Genomic DNA, 16,261 nt, shown 5'->3' with positions numbered 1-16,261 from the left:
AACTAAATTGAGTACTGTAAAGTCTGTGAATATACTAAAGACCACTGAATTGTACACATTTAATGAGGAATTGTGTGGTACATGTACTATATCTCAATAAAGCTGTTCTAAATTACTATGAGACAAATCTTAATTTTTTCCACTATCCCACTGCTAAAAACACCTAGCACAGAGCAGATGTTCATTACATTTACACTGAAATACACTGATAAGGATAAAACTAATGTGCAGGAGAGCTCCTCTTTACATTGTTCCCAGATCTTTTCTTTCCCAGGAAATATGTTGTACTTAATGCTTACAATAAATGTGGAGTGATGCAGAGGAACTCTTTCTTTTAGATGTCAGTCATGGTTAGTACACAGCTCCTTGGAGTGGCCAGTTTGCTCTCAACTTTGTGAAAACAAACATTCAAGAGATTTTCTTGGCTTCCATGGTGGCTCAGATGGTAAAGATCTGCCCTCAATACGGGAGACCTGAGGTTCAATCCCTGGGTTGGAAAGATCCCCTGGAGAAGGGCATGAAAACCCACTCCAGTATTCTTGCCTGAAAAATCCCCATGGACAGAGGACCCTGGTGGGCTGCAGTCTATGGGGTCGCAAATAGTTGGACACGACTGAGAGACTAAGCACAGTTACATGGAAGTGGTTACCTACAAATGACTCACTGTTGACCATAATAAAAGAGGATTTTTCCCGTCACTCCCAACTTGAAAGGTACTAGCAGTGTCTTACCAGCCTGAGTTACAGTAGTCCTTAGAGAATTTAGGCCCCATACACTACCATTTTTTTTCTCAGAACTAATTTCAGTCTTATTTACTCATGTCACTTACTTGTTGGATAGACTATGTTCCTTGTTTTTTACTCATGAGAATGTAGTCACCATCATCCACCACAGACAATGATGGGTTCCCTCACCAATGACCCATATTGTCCTCAGCCCCAAAATCTGTGCAGTGTAACTCAACACCATCAAGAAAACAATAATAAGAAGCTAGAAAGCCATGTTTTCTCCAAGAAAGCAACAAGAACTACTTACAACATGGCACAAAGGCACCAACACCAGCAGAGTATGAAATTATAAATTACTTAAGTTTATAAGTTATCTTACACTATCCTTAGGAACAAAGAAAAGGGGCAAAATTGACCATTTATGGTCTTTAATTTTTAATTTTCTAAAACTAAAAACATATGGTCCTCTCATGAGTGAAAGCCTATAGTCAATTCATCAGAATAAAAGGGCACATGAATCCAAACATTTCCAAAGAAGAGATTTGTTCTTGTTGTCATTGTTTTAGTCACTGAGTCTTGTCTGACTCTCTTATGGCCCCATGGACTGCAGCTTTCCAGGATCCTCTGTTCATGGAATTTTTCAGGCAAGAATACTGGAGTGGGTTGCCATTTCCTTCTCCAGGGGATCTTCCTGACCCAGAGGTCAAACCCATGCCTCCTGCATTGGCAGGTGGCTTCTTTATCACTGAGCCACCTGAGAAGCCCAATGAAGAGATTAATGCTAGATAAAAAGCAATATTGGGCTTCCCAGGTGGCACAGTGGCAAAGAATCTGCCTGCAAGTGCAGGAGACGTGGGTTAGATCCCTGGGTCAGGAAGATACCCTGGAAAAGGAAATGGCAACCCGCTCCGGTATTCTTGCCTGGAAAATTCCATGAATAGAGGAGTCTGGCAGGTTACAGTCTATGGGGTCGCAAAGATACATGACTGAGCATGAATGCATAAAAGGCAAAAACAACAAATCAGAAAAAGAAACTTGACAAAGGATCTCTAATTTGTGTTCTGGGGGGGCAGGTAATTTTTAAGTCAGTTTTCTCATAGAAAAAAAAAAAGCTCAACTTATTCTTTAATTTCCTATAAATGAAATAGGTCCTATGAACTACCAACTGAGACACGATGCCCAATGACCACATCTATCAAGTTTTGATGCATGTTACTGCAGCACAGCTTATTTGTTTAAAGCAGTGCTTCGCAAACTTTAACATACAGTATTCCCTGGGAAGTATGCGAAAATACAGACTCCCTTGCCCCCTGCCAAGCCCCCAAAGAGTGGTGCCCAGGAATATGAAGTATAATAAACATCCCAAGTGATTCTGACGCACAGGTCCTCTCATTCTGATGCATCCTACTTTCAGAAACACTGATTCCCTATAGAAGGCAATGAAATGAATGTGTTTTGCCTTAATGTTATAATGTGGATATGATTATGAACATTTGTAAGAAGCCTGGTTAATTGTGATTTTAAAAAATAACATAAAGGAGATTACTTCTCCTCTTTTGATCTTTCATATGAAAACAACCAATGTATAACATGGCTAAACACATGAACATCACAAAAAGAAGAGCGTACAGGGCGCTGAGTAAGTATTAGCTCATTCAAAGAAAACTTATGTTTGTTTTCTCTTAGCCCCTGACCTTAGTGCCCTCACCAAACTTAACAGTGAATAAAATTTCAAAATATTATTTAAAAGGAACCTAGTACCAATACAAGGACTAAAGCAGTGTTGGTTCAGATTATCTAAAGCATTTCACCGGAAATTAATTAAATACAGTACAAAAATTATATGTAAATGACTGACAATGTATATAGTAGTATTAAAAATAGTTATTAGGCAAAATTCCTAGAAACTATGAGCAATTTTCACAAATTAAGAATATGTAAAGATATTTTCATATATGAAGGGATAGAGAAGTCAATATTAAAAACAAAACATGTGAAGTGATGGATGTTAACTAAACTTATTTTGGCATGTTAGTGAGAAACACCAATGTATTTTTTAAGAAAAAATTATCTACAGAAGACAGAATTTCCAACAAAATGTTAATGGTCCTGAGTCTTGAAATAATGTGCTGTGCTCAGTCATGCCCAACTCTTTGTGACTCGACAGACTGTAGCCCTCCAGGCTCCTCTGTCCATGGGATTTTCCCAGCAAGAATACTGGAGTAGGTTACCATTTCTTCCTCTAGAGGATCTTCCCGACCCAGGGACTGAATCTGCATCTCCTGCATTGCAGGTGGATTCTTTACCACTGAGCCACGAGGGAAGTCCCTTGAAATAATTGGTAGTTTTATATATTCTTTTTGAAATTACATATATTTTGCAAATGTTCTATCATCCATAAGACTTTTAATCAGAAAACAAATACTATTAATATGTTCAAGGTTGAACATGAATAACAAAAAATGTTGTAGAAATAATTTATTTACAAGGGAGGAGGCACCAAATGGAGAAAAAAGATATAGTGTTTAATAACTTCAATTTTGTTACATGCATGCATAAGGATAAAGGTGGTCACACACACACAAAAAAAACTTGGAATATATATACTGAAATATTTATAGTGACTTCTAAATGGTGATAACATTATTGGTAATTTTTCTTTCTTTTTGCTTATCTGTGTTTTGAAGTTTATCATTAATGAATATATTGTTTATGCAATAAAGAAGAACAATATCATTTTATAAAGAGAAAGGAAATATAAAAAGCTTAAAGGAAATATAAAAGGAATTTAAGAGAATAGAGTTTGGCCATCTTGAGGATGTCTATAGAGTTAGTATATTATAGATTCCCAGCACTGAAACCAGAAAACGCAACCAAGCTTCCTTTGTCTGGGCATTTCTGCAGCCGAGGGCTCTCAAATAGTATTTTCTAATAACTAATTATTTAAAAGGGAATCCTTAATCAACTAAAATCTAGATTTCTCATGATTATCAACCATGGTTTCCTGTTTGCCCTCAGAAGATACACAAAATCAATCTACTTTCTGTTCCATGTTAAAGTTGTTCAAAATATCTTAAAGGAGAAATTGAGCTAATAGTCCTTTTTTAGATGAAACTCCTTGAGTTTCAACACCTATTTCCTATTTGACATGGTTTCCTGACCCTTCTTCACTCTCCTCTGATATACTCCAGTCTCTAGGTGTTATTCTAAAAATGTGTTGCCAAGAACTGTGTACTGAAGTTCTACATCTTTGTTTTTAGCATGAAGAAAAGTAACAGTCAGAAGGTTATGTGGTTTTTCCCATGTCACACAGGTAGGACTGGCAGAGCTGAATTCTAAATGTAGGTTTTCTGACACCCAATTCAGTGATTTTCCATTCCACAGAACTATACTAAAATCACTCTCAACAGTAAAAGATGCCACAACTTCAGTAACACCTACCTTCTAAATCTTCTCTTGGCTTACATTTTCAGACATGAGCTTTACATACTTTTGAGACAGGAATTTCAGTCATTAACCCAAATTCCAAAATTTCCAAGATACCCTACCTTAGTTATCTATTGTATAATAATGATCCTAAAACTTCATGCTTAAAACAATAACAATGATTTACCATCTTGAATGATTTCTATGGGTCAGGAACTCAGGAGGATCTGGGCTGGGAGGCTCCGTCTCCAGGTCTCTCATGAGGCTGACATTAAGTTAGTAGCTAAGACTGTAAGCTCAAAGGCTTCTGCATTCATAGAGTGAACACTTCAAGAGCTCAGGGTTGGAAGCTGGAGTTCCTTGGACATCTTCCTCTATGTGATCTCTCCACATGACCTTTTCTCTTCAGCATATTGGCCGCAGAATAGCTGGACTTCTCACATGGTAGTTCAGGCCTCCAAACGTATATGTCCCCAAAAGAGCCAGAATAAAATTATATCACTGTTTCTAACCTAGTTTGTGAAGTCTCATGCCCTATAACTGTCAGTGCAATCTATTCAACAGTAAGTCACCATGGCTGATCCACAGTCAAGAGGATGGAAGTTAGACTATGCCTTTTCATAGAATGGAGTTATTATAATATCCTCAAATAGCTGATAAGAGAAATGAATAATAAAAAAAGCACTTAGGGAAGTATCTATCATCTAAGTACTCAGTAAATGATACCTACTCTTATTATTAAAATGTCCTTTGATCAACTATCTCTGGTTTCAATTTTTAATTCTGAAAATAGTCATGATAATCACTGGCACCAGTTTTAGGTTTTTATTTATGTTCATTCAACTAAGTGGAATAATAAATACTGAACTATGTTACTCTCTTTAATATGAATGCTCAAAATCACCTTCTTTAAATTTTTTTTTTTTTTTTTTAATTTTTTTATTAGTTGGAGGCTAATTACTTCACAACATTTCAGTGGGTTTTGTCATACATTGATATGAATCAGCCATAGATTTACACTTATTCCCCATCCCGATCCCCCCTCCCACCTCCCTCTTCACCCGACTCCTCTGGGTCTTCCCAGTGCACCAGGCCCGAGCACTTGTCTCATGCATCCCACCTGGGCTGGTGATCTGTTTCACCATAGATAGTATACATGCTGTTCTTTTGAAACATCCCACCCTCATCACCTTCTTTATGAAGTCATCCCTAAGTAATTCCACTAAGATCTGGCCCCTCACAAAGCTCAAATAACCTCAACATTTGTAATTAGATTTGTCTAGAGATCAATTCCCACTAAGCCTAACTGCATGTGGATTATCTCCACTCCGTCCAGGAGCAGCTACTGTATGTGTGTGCATGTGCGGAGTCACTTCAGTCATGTTGGACTGTTTGTGACTCCATGGACTGTAGCTTGCCAGGCTCCTCTGTCTGTGGGATTTTCCAGGCAAGAATACTGGAGTAGGTTGCCATGCCCTCATCCAGGGGATCTTCCTGACCCTGGGACTGAACACATGGCTCCTGCATCTCCTGCATTGCAGACATGTTCTTTACTGCTGAGCTATTGGGGAAGTCCCAGCTACAGTATTTTTTGTTGTTCACTAGTTAAGCCATGTCCCATTCTTAGCGACCCCATGAGCCGAAGTAAGCCAGACTTCCCTGTCCTTCACTATCCCCTGGAGTTTGCTCAAACTCATGTCCATTGAGTCAGACATGCCATCCAATCATTTCATCCTCTGCGATCCCCTTTCTCCTCTTACCTCCAATCTTAGCCAGCATCACAGTCTTTTCCAATGAGTCAACTCTTGCACCAGGTGATCAAAGAACTGGAGCTTTAGCTTCAGCATCAGTTCTTCCAATGAATAGTCAGGGTTGATTTCCTTAGGGTTGACTGGTTTGATATCCTTGCTGTCCAAGGGACTCTCAAGAGTCTTTTCCAGCACCACAGTTTGATAGCACCAATTCTTCAGTGCTCAGCCTTCTTTATGGTCCAATTTTCATATCCATACATGACTACTGGAAAAACCATAGCTTTGACTATATACGGACCTTAGTTGGCAAAGTCATGTCTCTGCTTTTTAACATGCTGTCTAGGTTTGTCATAGCTTGTCTTCCAAGAAGCAAGCGTCTTTTAATTTCATGGCTGCAGTCACCTTCCGCAGAGCCCAAGAAAATAAAATCTGTCACTGTTTCCACTTTTTTCCCATCTATTTGCCATGAAGTGATGGGACCTGCAGGCATGATCTTAACTTTTCAAATGTTGAGTTTCAAGCCAGGTTTTTCATTCTCCTGTTTCACTCTTATCAAGAGGCTCTTTAGTTCCGCTTCACTTTCTGCCATTAGAGTGGTATCATCTGCATATCTGAAGTTGTTGATATTTCCCCCAGCAATCTTGATTCCAGCTTGTGAGTCATTCAACCCGGCATTTCACATGATGTACTCTGCATATAAGTTAAATAAAGAGGATGACAATACACAGCTTTGACATACTCCTTTCCCAATTTTGAACCAGTCTGTTGTTCCATGTCCGGTTCTAACTGTCGCATCTTGACCTGCATACAGGTTTCTCAGAAGACAGGTGAGGTGATCTGGTATTCCCATCTTAGACAAAGGCCTTAGCATAGTCAGTGAAGCAGAAGTAGATGTTTTTTTTTGGGGGGGCGGGGACTCCCTTGCTTTTTCTATGATCCAACAGATGTTGGCAATTTGATCTCTGGTTCCTCTGCCTTTTCTAAATCCAGCTTGTACATCTGGAACTTCTCGGTCGATGTCCTGTTGAAGCCTAGCTTGAAGGATTTTGAGTATTACCTTGCTAGCACGTGAAATGAGTGCAACTGTATGGTAGTTTGAACATTCTTTGGCATTGCTTTTCTTTTGGACTGGAGTGAAAACTGACCTTTATCAGTCAGCTACAGTATACTACAGCTCTAATTTAGCTGGGTTTCCAACTGCACCTTAACCAAGAATTGCAGATGAGAGACGTGAACTGGGGTTGCAAAAGTCAAATAAGATGTTGGAAATTAAGACAGGCTGATTGACACACATACACTACTACGTATAAAACAGAAAACTAATGAGAACCTAGTGTATAGCACACGGAACTCTGCTCAATGCTCTGTGGTGACATAAATGGGAAGGAAATCCAGAAAAGACAGGATATATGTATAACCGTTCCACTTCGCTGCACAGCAGAAACTAACCCAGCATTGTAAAGCAACTATACTCCAATTTAAAAAAAATTAAAAAAATACAGGCATAGACCATAGGACAGAAGTGCAATCTTGCCCCACATAATAGAATTGGAACCCACACACAGGTGGAAGTGACTGCAGTTGGGAGAAACGAATGGGAAACCGCTTCTCTAAAGCAGCAACATGATCAACTTCCCTACCTGCTGCCAATGAAACTGTAGAGACAGAATATTATCTTTTATCCTTTCCTCCACCTAGTAACAAGGCTGAATTAAGTTTGTTTATTCTTATTGCCTTGCATGTTGTTGTTTTTGTCTTGTTTTGTCTTCTATTTTAGTTATATTGCCTCTCCTGTTACAACTTTATTCTTATTCTTGTCTGACCTCCCTATAATAAGATTTAATGAGATATACAATCACAAATTTGTCCTATTACTCTGGTCTATAGCGAAGCTCTTTTTCCTTAGACCCTACCCCAAAACACTTAAAGTCTAAATCATAAAAAAGTTATTTTGAATATTCTCTTACCAAGACACTCCATCGTTTTCTATGGTGTGAATGCTCCCTACTGTAATCAGTAATAAACCCAATTTGTTCAACCATGGGTATGTTCTTGGTAGTCTTTGACTAAAAGGAATTAAAGGGATGCAGTGTCTGCAAAGAAATTAAAAATGATAACAAAACCAACCAAAAGTTGCTTCTATTTGTTTTAAATCACCATGTACTGGCAACTCAACCATGTCAGTGATCAATCTTCTCTGCCAGGAGAGAGGACTCCACCTTCTTTGGTATGTACTGCACTTGTATATTTTAAGTTCCAAATAACTTTTTAAGTTATAGTACACAAATTACATACATATAAAATATATATAGTACATGCAAGTATACATATATGTAATTTATGTATGACCAAGCTACGACCAACCTAAACAGCTTATTAAAAAGCAGAGACATGACTTTACCAACAAAGGTCCATCTAGTCAAAGCTATGGTTTTTCCAGTAGTAATGTATGGATGTGAGAGTTAGCCTGTAAAGAAAGCTGAACGCTGAAAAACTGATGCTTTTGAACTGTGGTGTTAGAGAAGACTCTTGAGAGTGCCTTGGACTGCAAGGAGATCCAACCAGTCCATCCTAAAGGAGATCAGTCCTGAGTGTTCATTGGAAGGACTGGTGCTGAAGCTGAAACTCCAATACTTGGCCACCTGATGTGAAGATCCAACTCATTAGAAAAGACCCTTATGCTGGGAAAGATTGAAGGCAGGAGGAGAAGGGACGACAGAGGATGAGATGGTTGGATGGCATCACTGACGTGATGGACATGAGTTTGAGTAGGCCCTGGGAGTTGGTGACGGACAGGGAAGCCTGGCGTGCTGCAGTCCATGGAGAAGCAAAGAGTCGGACACAACTGAGTGACTGAACTGAACTGAACTGAATTGTTATATTACCATCTACTATATATGTACTGCTTTCTTCTGATTCCTCACTCTAAACAACATTTTTCTGATGAACCAAAAAATACCTGTCAACTGTGCTGCGTAAGAGGTATTCTACCATAGTGTTATTGGGTAACTGACAATAAAAGCTTTACCTAATCTATGTTCAATAACTCCTTGCTAGCAAAATATATCTAACCTTTTTAACATGCTGAAAACTAAACTGCTAACTTTTATAGGTTCTTTCTCAGAGGAAAAAGTATGTTTTCTCTGTGACATATTTTAAGGAAAAGCGCTGGTTTATGGACTTCTCCAGGCCCGAATACTGAAGTGGATAACTGTTCCCTTCTCCAGGGGAGCTTCCCAACCCAGGAATCGAACCAGGGACTCCTGCATTGCAGGCAGGAGTAGCTGAGCTACCAGGGAAACCCTTTAAAGAAGATTACCTAAACGAAAATACTAAATGTGGTTCCAGTCATTGTTGTTGTTGTTCACTTGTTAAGTTGTGTCCGATTCTTTGCAACCCCATGGATCGTAGCCTGCCAGGCTCCTCTATCCATGGGGTTTTTCAGGCATGAATACTGGAATCATTTGTCATTTCCTTCTCCAGGGTTCTTCCCAACAGATTATTCCTGACAAATTTATCACTGACTCTAACATTTAAAAAAAGCATATTCTTTTTTTTATTAAAACTGATATTTGGTGTAATATATGAGATTTACATAGCATTCTCAAGTTTGTTATTCTATACTATTACTATAATATTAAATAACAATAATAAATTTATTCATGCATGAAGATTTGTTACCAGTATTTGCTGAAGTGTCATGATTCCTGAAGTCATATAAGAAAAAGCTATTGTTTTTAAAGTGCTATTTTGATTCAAAGAAAAAATTACCAAAAGTTGTATAAATAGTCTCATTCCATGATATTTAATAAATGCATTTAAATAATACAGAATAAATACAGAAAAAAATTAAAGTCCTCAAATTTTTCAAGGGAAGCACAAGGAAAAGTTTAGCATCATCTATACACTATCAGAACATAGAATCAAAATCTCAAGATTCAAAAGTCCTTAAAAATCCAATTGCTCAATGACATCTAGTATTGATTCCCTTGTGCAAGACATGATAGTATAATAGTGAACAAAGCACAGCCTCCCTGAGCCAGATTTTCTGGTTAAATTCCAGTTTTCCATCCACCTCTCATATAGCCTCAGAGTTCATTAACCTCTCTGTGCCTTACTTCCTCATGTGTAAGATGACTTTGAAAATAATAGCGGCACAGAACCTAAATCGGAAGGCTGTTATGAAAATTAAATAAATTAATAAAAATAAAATACTTAGACTCATAAGTGTTCATCAGATGATGATGATAGTGGTGGAGGTGGTAAAAGTGGTGATATTAGTGATGGTGGCTGCCACAATACCCATGAGAAGCGACTTTTTGTTCTCTCCTTGAACTAATACTAAGATTTAGCACCTCCAATGTAGTCCATTTCATGTTTGGAGGGTTCTCCAATATTCTGATTTATAGGAATATGAATCCTATTCTTTCAGCCTATAGTACTCCTTTCATTCCATGGAAATATTCAAAAGTGCTACGTACAACTATTATAGCACCATTTTTCTAGGTAAAATATCTGTTTTTCTAGGTAAAATATGTTTCCTTAATTTCTTTCTCATAAGAAAAACACAGTTCAGCTATCCTGTTTATTTTCCCCTGAGTATGTTCCACTTTCTTTCTCCCTCTTTTTTAAAGAATAGTGCCCTGAACTGAATATACTCAGTATTGTATAAACAACAAAGAACTAAGGCACACTATCACAGCCTTAGAGATATCAAACTTTAAAGATCGAATGCTATAGGACAGACAGCCTCAGAGATGAGAATACTTTTAACTTTTTGGTAATAGAACAGTAAGAAGAGCTTTAAGGCAGACAGGCCTAATAAGTGAATTCCCCAGCAGATGAAGCAATATTCTAACAAATTCAGCTGATTCACGTGCCTAGCAAATCCAGCCAGTTATTTTCACCTGTAAATTCACTACTATTTGAACTACCATATGATATTCAACCTAAACAACACTACCAGTTTATACTGAATTTGCTAAAACAATTTAAACCTTGAAAACAAGAAAGTAAGAAGTAGCAAGAGGCTTGGTGATTATAGTTCAAATTTTTCATTTTTTATCACTTGGGCATTTTAAATATTATTAGGAAAAAATTGTTAAACACTCAAAAAACTAGAAAGACTAAGATAATGAATATTATTATAATGAGCAGCTGGATTGATTGACAATTATCAATATTTTGTCATATTGTTATATATATGTATTTATCTTTCTAATTATATTGCTGGAACATTTTAGAATATATTATTGACATCACTGCCATCTTACCCCTAAATACCTTAGGAAGTATCTGCAGAAAATAAGGATGTTCTCCCACATAACCACAATATGAGTATCATACCCAAGAAAATTAATAATACTTCATTTAAGACATCTAATACACAACTCATATTAAACTTTCCACAACTGTCCCCAAATATTTTTTTCAAAACTGATTCCATCAAAGTTTATGGTTTATATTTGACTATACTCTTAAGTTTCTTTTACTCTAGAACAAAATCCCCCTTTCTTTTCATTTAATAACTAGTTATATTAGATTTATTTATATTATATTAGATATAATAATAATTTGTATATTATAAATTATATAATATAATTTATATTAGATTAGATTATATAAACTTTTTTGTTTGTTTGTTTTATAAAATAAAAGGTAATTTTTTTTTTCGGTTGTGATTCCTCTTTACTTCTCATTTTATATTTTTTTCCCCCAATTATTTTTATTAGTTGGAGGCTAATTACTTTACAATATTGTAGTGGTTTTTGCCATACAGTGACATGAATCAGCCATGGATTTACATGTGTTCCCCATCCTGAACCCCCCTCCCACCTCCCTCCCCATTCCATCCCTCTGGGTCATCCCAGTGCACCAGCCCCGAGCATTTGTCTCATGCATCCAACCTGGAGTGGTGATCTGTTTCACACTTGATAATATACATGTTTCAATGCTGTTCTCTCAGATCATCCCACCCTCGCCTTCTCCCATAGAGTTCAAAAGTTTGTTCTATATATCTGTGTCTCTTTTTCTGTCTTGCATATAGGGTTATGGTTACCATCTTTCTAAATTCCATATATATGCGTTAGTATACTGTATTGGTGTTTATCTTTCTGGCTTACTTCACTCTGTATAATGGGCTCCAGTTTTATCCACCTCATTTGAACTGATTCAAATGTATTCTTTTTAATGGCTGAGTAATATTCCATTGTGTATATGTACCACAGCTTTCTTATCCATTTGTCTGCTGATGGGCATCTAGGTTGCTTCCATGTCCTGGCTATTATAAACAGTGCTGCGATGAACATTGGGGTGTACGTGTCTCTTTCAGATCTGGTTTCCTCAGTGTGTATGCTATATAAACATTTTTTTTAATGTTTCAGGTGTATAGCATTATAATTCAACATTTGTTTATACTACAGAGTGAAAATCACAAGTCTAATTACCATCCATCACCATAAAGTTAACTTGCTTCATCCATTTCACCCACCCCCTCAACTTATTTCCCCTCTAATAGCCATTGATCTGTTCTGTTTTTCTGTTTGTACATATATACAATGGAATATTACTCAGCCATAAAAAATGAAAGAATGCCATTTGCAGCAACATGGATGGACCAAGAGACTGTCATACTGACTGAAGTAAGCTAGACAGAGGAGAATTACATGATGTTGCTAATACATGGAATCTTTAAAAAGTTGTACAAAATAGAAATAGAGGTACAGATGTAAAAATCAATCTGATGGTTACCAGGAGAGAAAGAACAGAAGGGATAAGTTGGGAGATTGGGACTGACATAAACTTACTACTATACAAAAAACACATAATTAATAAGGACCTGCTGTATAACACAGAAGTCCACTTAATACACTGTATACCTCTACCTGTATGCGAGAAAAGAGTGGCTATATGTGTATGTATAACTGATTCACTTAGCTGGACAACAGAAAGCAACACATTGTAAATCAACTATACTCTAATAAAAATTTTAAAAAAATAATTAGTGATGTTGAATATCTTTTCATGTCCCTGTTGACCAGCTGCATAATCTTCTTTGGAAAAAATATTTATTCAAATCCTCTGCCCATTTTTTGATTGGGATGTTTGTATGAGTTTTATATATATATATAAAATGTGTGTGTGTGTGTATATATATATATCCAATACTTTGGATATATTAACCCCTTATCATTATCAGCAGTATGATTTGCAAATATCTTCTCCCATTCAGTAGGTTGCTTTTTCATTTTGATGGTGGTTTCCTTTACTGTCTAGAAGCTTTGTAGTTTGATGTAGTTCCATTTGTTTGTGTTTTTGTTTCCCCTGCCTTTGAAGTCAGATCCACAAAAACATCACTAAGACTGATGTCAATGAGGTTATCACCTATGTTTTCTTCTAGAGACTTTATGGTTTAAGGTTTTACAGTCAAGACTTTCATGCTTTTTCAGTTAATTTTTGTGTTAGGGTAGGAAGTGGCTTAGTTTCATTCTTTTGCATGTAGGTGTCCATCTTTTCCAACTCCATTTATTGAAAAAACAAGTCTTTATCCATTGTATGTTCTTCATTCCTATGTCATAAATTAATTGTCCTTATATGTGTGGATTTATTTCTGAGTTCTCAATTCTGCTCCATTGATCTATCTTTTTTGTATCAGTACTATACTGTTTTGATTACTGTAGCGTTAAAGTATAATTTGAAATCAGGGCATGTGGTATCTCCAGCTTTGTTCTGTTTTCTCAAGATTGTTTGGTGGGGATAGAGTCAAGTGGCAGAGTAGGAGGACATGGAGTTCGCACCTCCTCATAAGTAGGGCACCTACTAGGCACTGGAGGGGGACCTCAGACACCTAAGAGGATGGGAGAAATTCCTATGCAACCAGGCCAGAGGTCAGGCCTGAGGTCCTGTGGTAGCAGCATAGAGTCCAAGCTGCTGGACTAACAGAGAACTTCAGGTGCCAGGGGATATTAACCAGTGTGAGATTTCCTAGAGGGCCTCATCACAGCACCAAGACCCAGCTCCACCTAACTGTCTATAAACTCTACTGCTGGACACCTCAGGCCAAGTAACCAGTAAGACAGGAGCACAGCTCCACCCATCATGAGACTGGCTATTTGGAATCTTTTGTGGTTCCATACAAATTTTAGAATTGTTTTCTCTAATTCTGTGAAACATGCTATTAGAATTTTGATAGGGATTGTGCTGAATCTGTAGATTGCTTTGGGTTTTAACAATAAAGGCATACTTTGGAGATAGCATGAGTTTAGCTCCAGATCACCATAGTAAGGTGAAAATCACAATAAAGCAAGTCATACAAATTGTTCTTTAAAAGTTATTTACACTACAGTATAGTCTATTAAGTGTACAATAGCATTATATCTAAATAAATGTACATACCTCAATCAAAAATATTTTATTGCTGAAAAATGCTAACCATCATCTGGCTTTCAGCAAGTCATAACCTTCTGGCTAGTGGAGAGTCTTGCCTCAGTGTTGATGGATGCTGAATGACCATGGTGGTAGTTGATAAAGGTTGGGGTAGCTATGGTGATTTCTTAAAACAAGGCAGCTATGAAGTTTACCACATTAATTGACTCGTCCTTTCATGAGTGATTTCTCTGTAGCATGCAATGCTCTTTGATAACATTTTACCCACAGCAGAACTTCTTTCAAAATTGGAGTCAATCCTCTTAAAGTCTGATGCTATTTTATCAACTAAGTTTAGTAATATTCTCAAGCCTTGGTTGTCATTTTAACAGTCTTCACAGTTATCATCACCAGGAGTAGATTCTATCTCAAGAAACCATATACCTTGCTCACCCATAAGTAGCAACTCCTCATTCATTAGTTTTATCATGCTGCTGCTGCTGCTGCTGCTAAGTCGCTTCAGTCGTGTCCGACTCTGTGCGACCCCATAGATGGCAGCCCACCAGACTCTGCTATCCCTGGGATTCTCCAGGCAAGAACACTGGAGTGGGTTGCCATTGCCTTCTCCAAGTTTTATCATGAGATAGCAGCAATTCAGTCATATCTTTAGGCTCCACTTCTAATTCTAGTTCTATTGCTATTTCTACCACATCCACAGTTAACTTCTCCACTGAAGTCTTGAGCTCCTCAAAGTTACCCAGGAGGGTTCATAAATTTATTCCAAACTCCTATTAATGATATTTTGACCTCTTCCCATGAATCATGCATGTTCTTACTGGCATCTAGAATGGTAAATCCTTAAAAAACTGGAAATAGAACTGCCATATGACCCAGCAATCCCACTTCTGGGCATACACACTGAGGAAACCAGATCTGAAAGAGACACGTGCACCCCAATGTTCATTGCAGCACTGTTTATAATAGCCAGGACATGGAAGCAACCTAGATACCCATCAGCAGATGAATGGATAAGGAAGCTGTGGTACATATACACCATGGAATATTACTCAGCCATTAAAAAGAATTCATTTGAACCAGTCCTAATGAGATGGATGAAACTGGAGCCCCTTATACAGAGTGAAGTAAGCCAGAAAGATAAAGAACATTACAGCATACTAACGCATATATATGGAATTTAGAAAGATAGTAACGATAACCCTATATGCAAAACAGAAAAAGAGACACAGAAATACAGAACAGACTATTGAACTCTGTGGGAGAATGTGAGGGTGGGATATTTCAAAAGAACAGCATGTATACTATCTATGGTGAAACAGATCCCCAGCCCAGGTGGGATGCATGAGACAAGTGCTCGGGCCTGGTGCACTGGGAAGACCCAGAGGAATCGGGTGGAGAGGGAGGTGGGAGGGGGGATTGGGATGGGGAATACGTGTAAATCTATGGCTGATTCATATCAATGTATGACAAAACCCACTGAAATGTTGTGAAGTAATTAGCCTCCAACTAATAAAAAATTAAATAAATAGAATGGTAAATCATTTCCAGAAGGTTTTCAATTTACTTTGCCCAGATTCATAGAGGAATCACTATCTATAGCAGCCACAACCCTATGAAATGTATTTCCTAAATAATAACTTTAAAGCTGAAATTACTCCTTGATCCATGGACTGCAGAATGAATGTTGTGTTAGCAGGCATGAAGACAACATTAATCTCATTCTACATCTTCATTAGGATTCTAAAATGACTAGATACATTGTCAATGAGCAGTGATATTTTGAAAGGAATCTGTTATTCTGAGCAGTAGGTCTCAACAATAGGCTTAAAATATTCAGTAGACCATGTTATAACAGGTATAGGGGCACCCAGGCTTTGTTGTTCCACTTACAGAGTACAGGCAGAATAGATTTAGCATAATTCTTAAGGGCCCTATTATTTTCAGAATGGTAAATGAGCACTGGCTTCAACTTCA

At 37.5% G+C, this 16,261-nt stretch overlaps 1 protein-coding gene across 30 annotated transcripts in view; it reads right to left on the bottom strand.

The window, feature by feature from the left end:
- Positions 1 to 16,261, bottom strand: part of SOX6 (SRY-box transcription factor 6) — a 677,134-nt gene that overhangs the window by 362,884 nt on the left and 297,989 nt on the right. The gene's annotated exons all lie outside the window — the stretch shown is intronic.

Source organism: Cervus elaphus, chromosome 1 (assembly GCF_910594005.1).
Source record: "Cervus elaphus chromosome 1, mCerEla1.1, whole genome shotgun sequence".
NCBI lineage: Eukaryota > Metazoa > Chordata > Mammalia > Artiodactyla > Cervidae > Cervus > Cervus elaphus.
The sequence above is the reverse complement of the archived record's forward strand: the minus strand, read 5'-3'. Positions and strand labels throughout refer to the sequence as shown.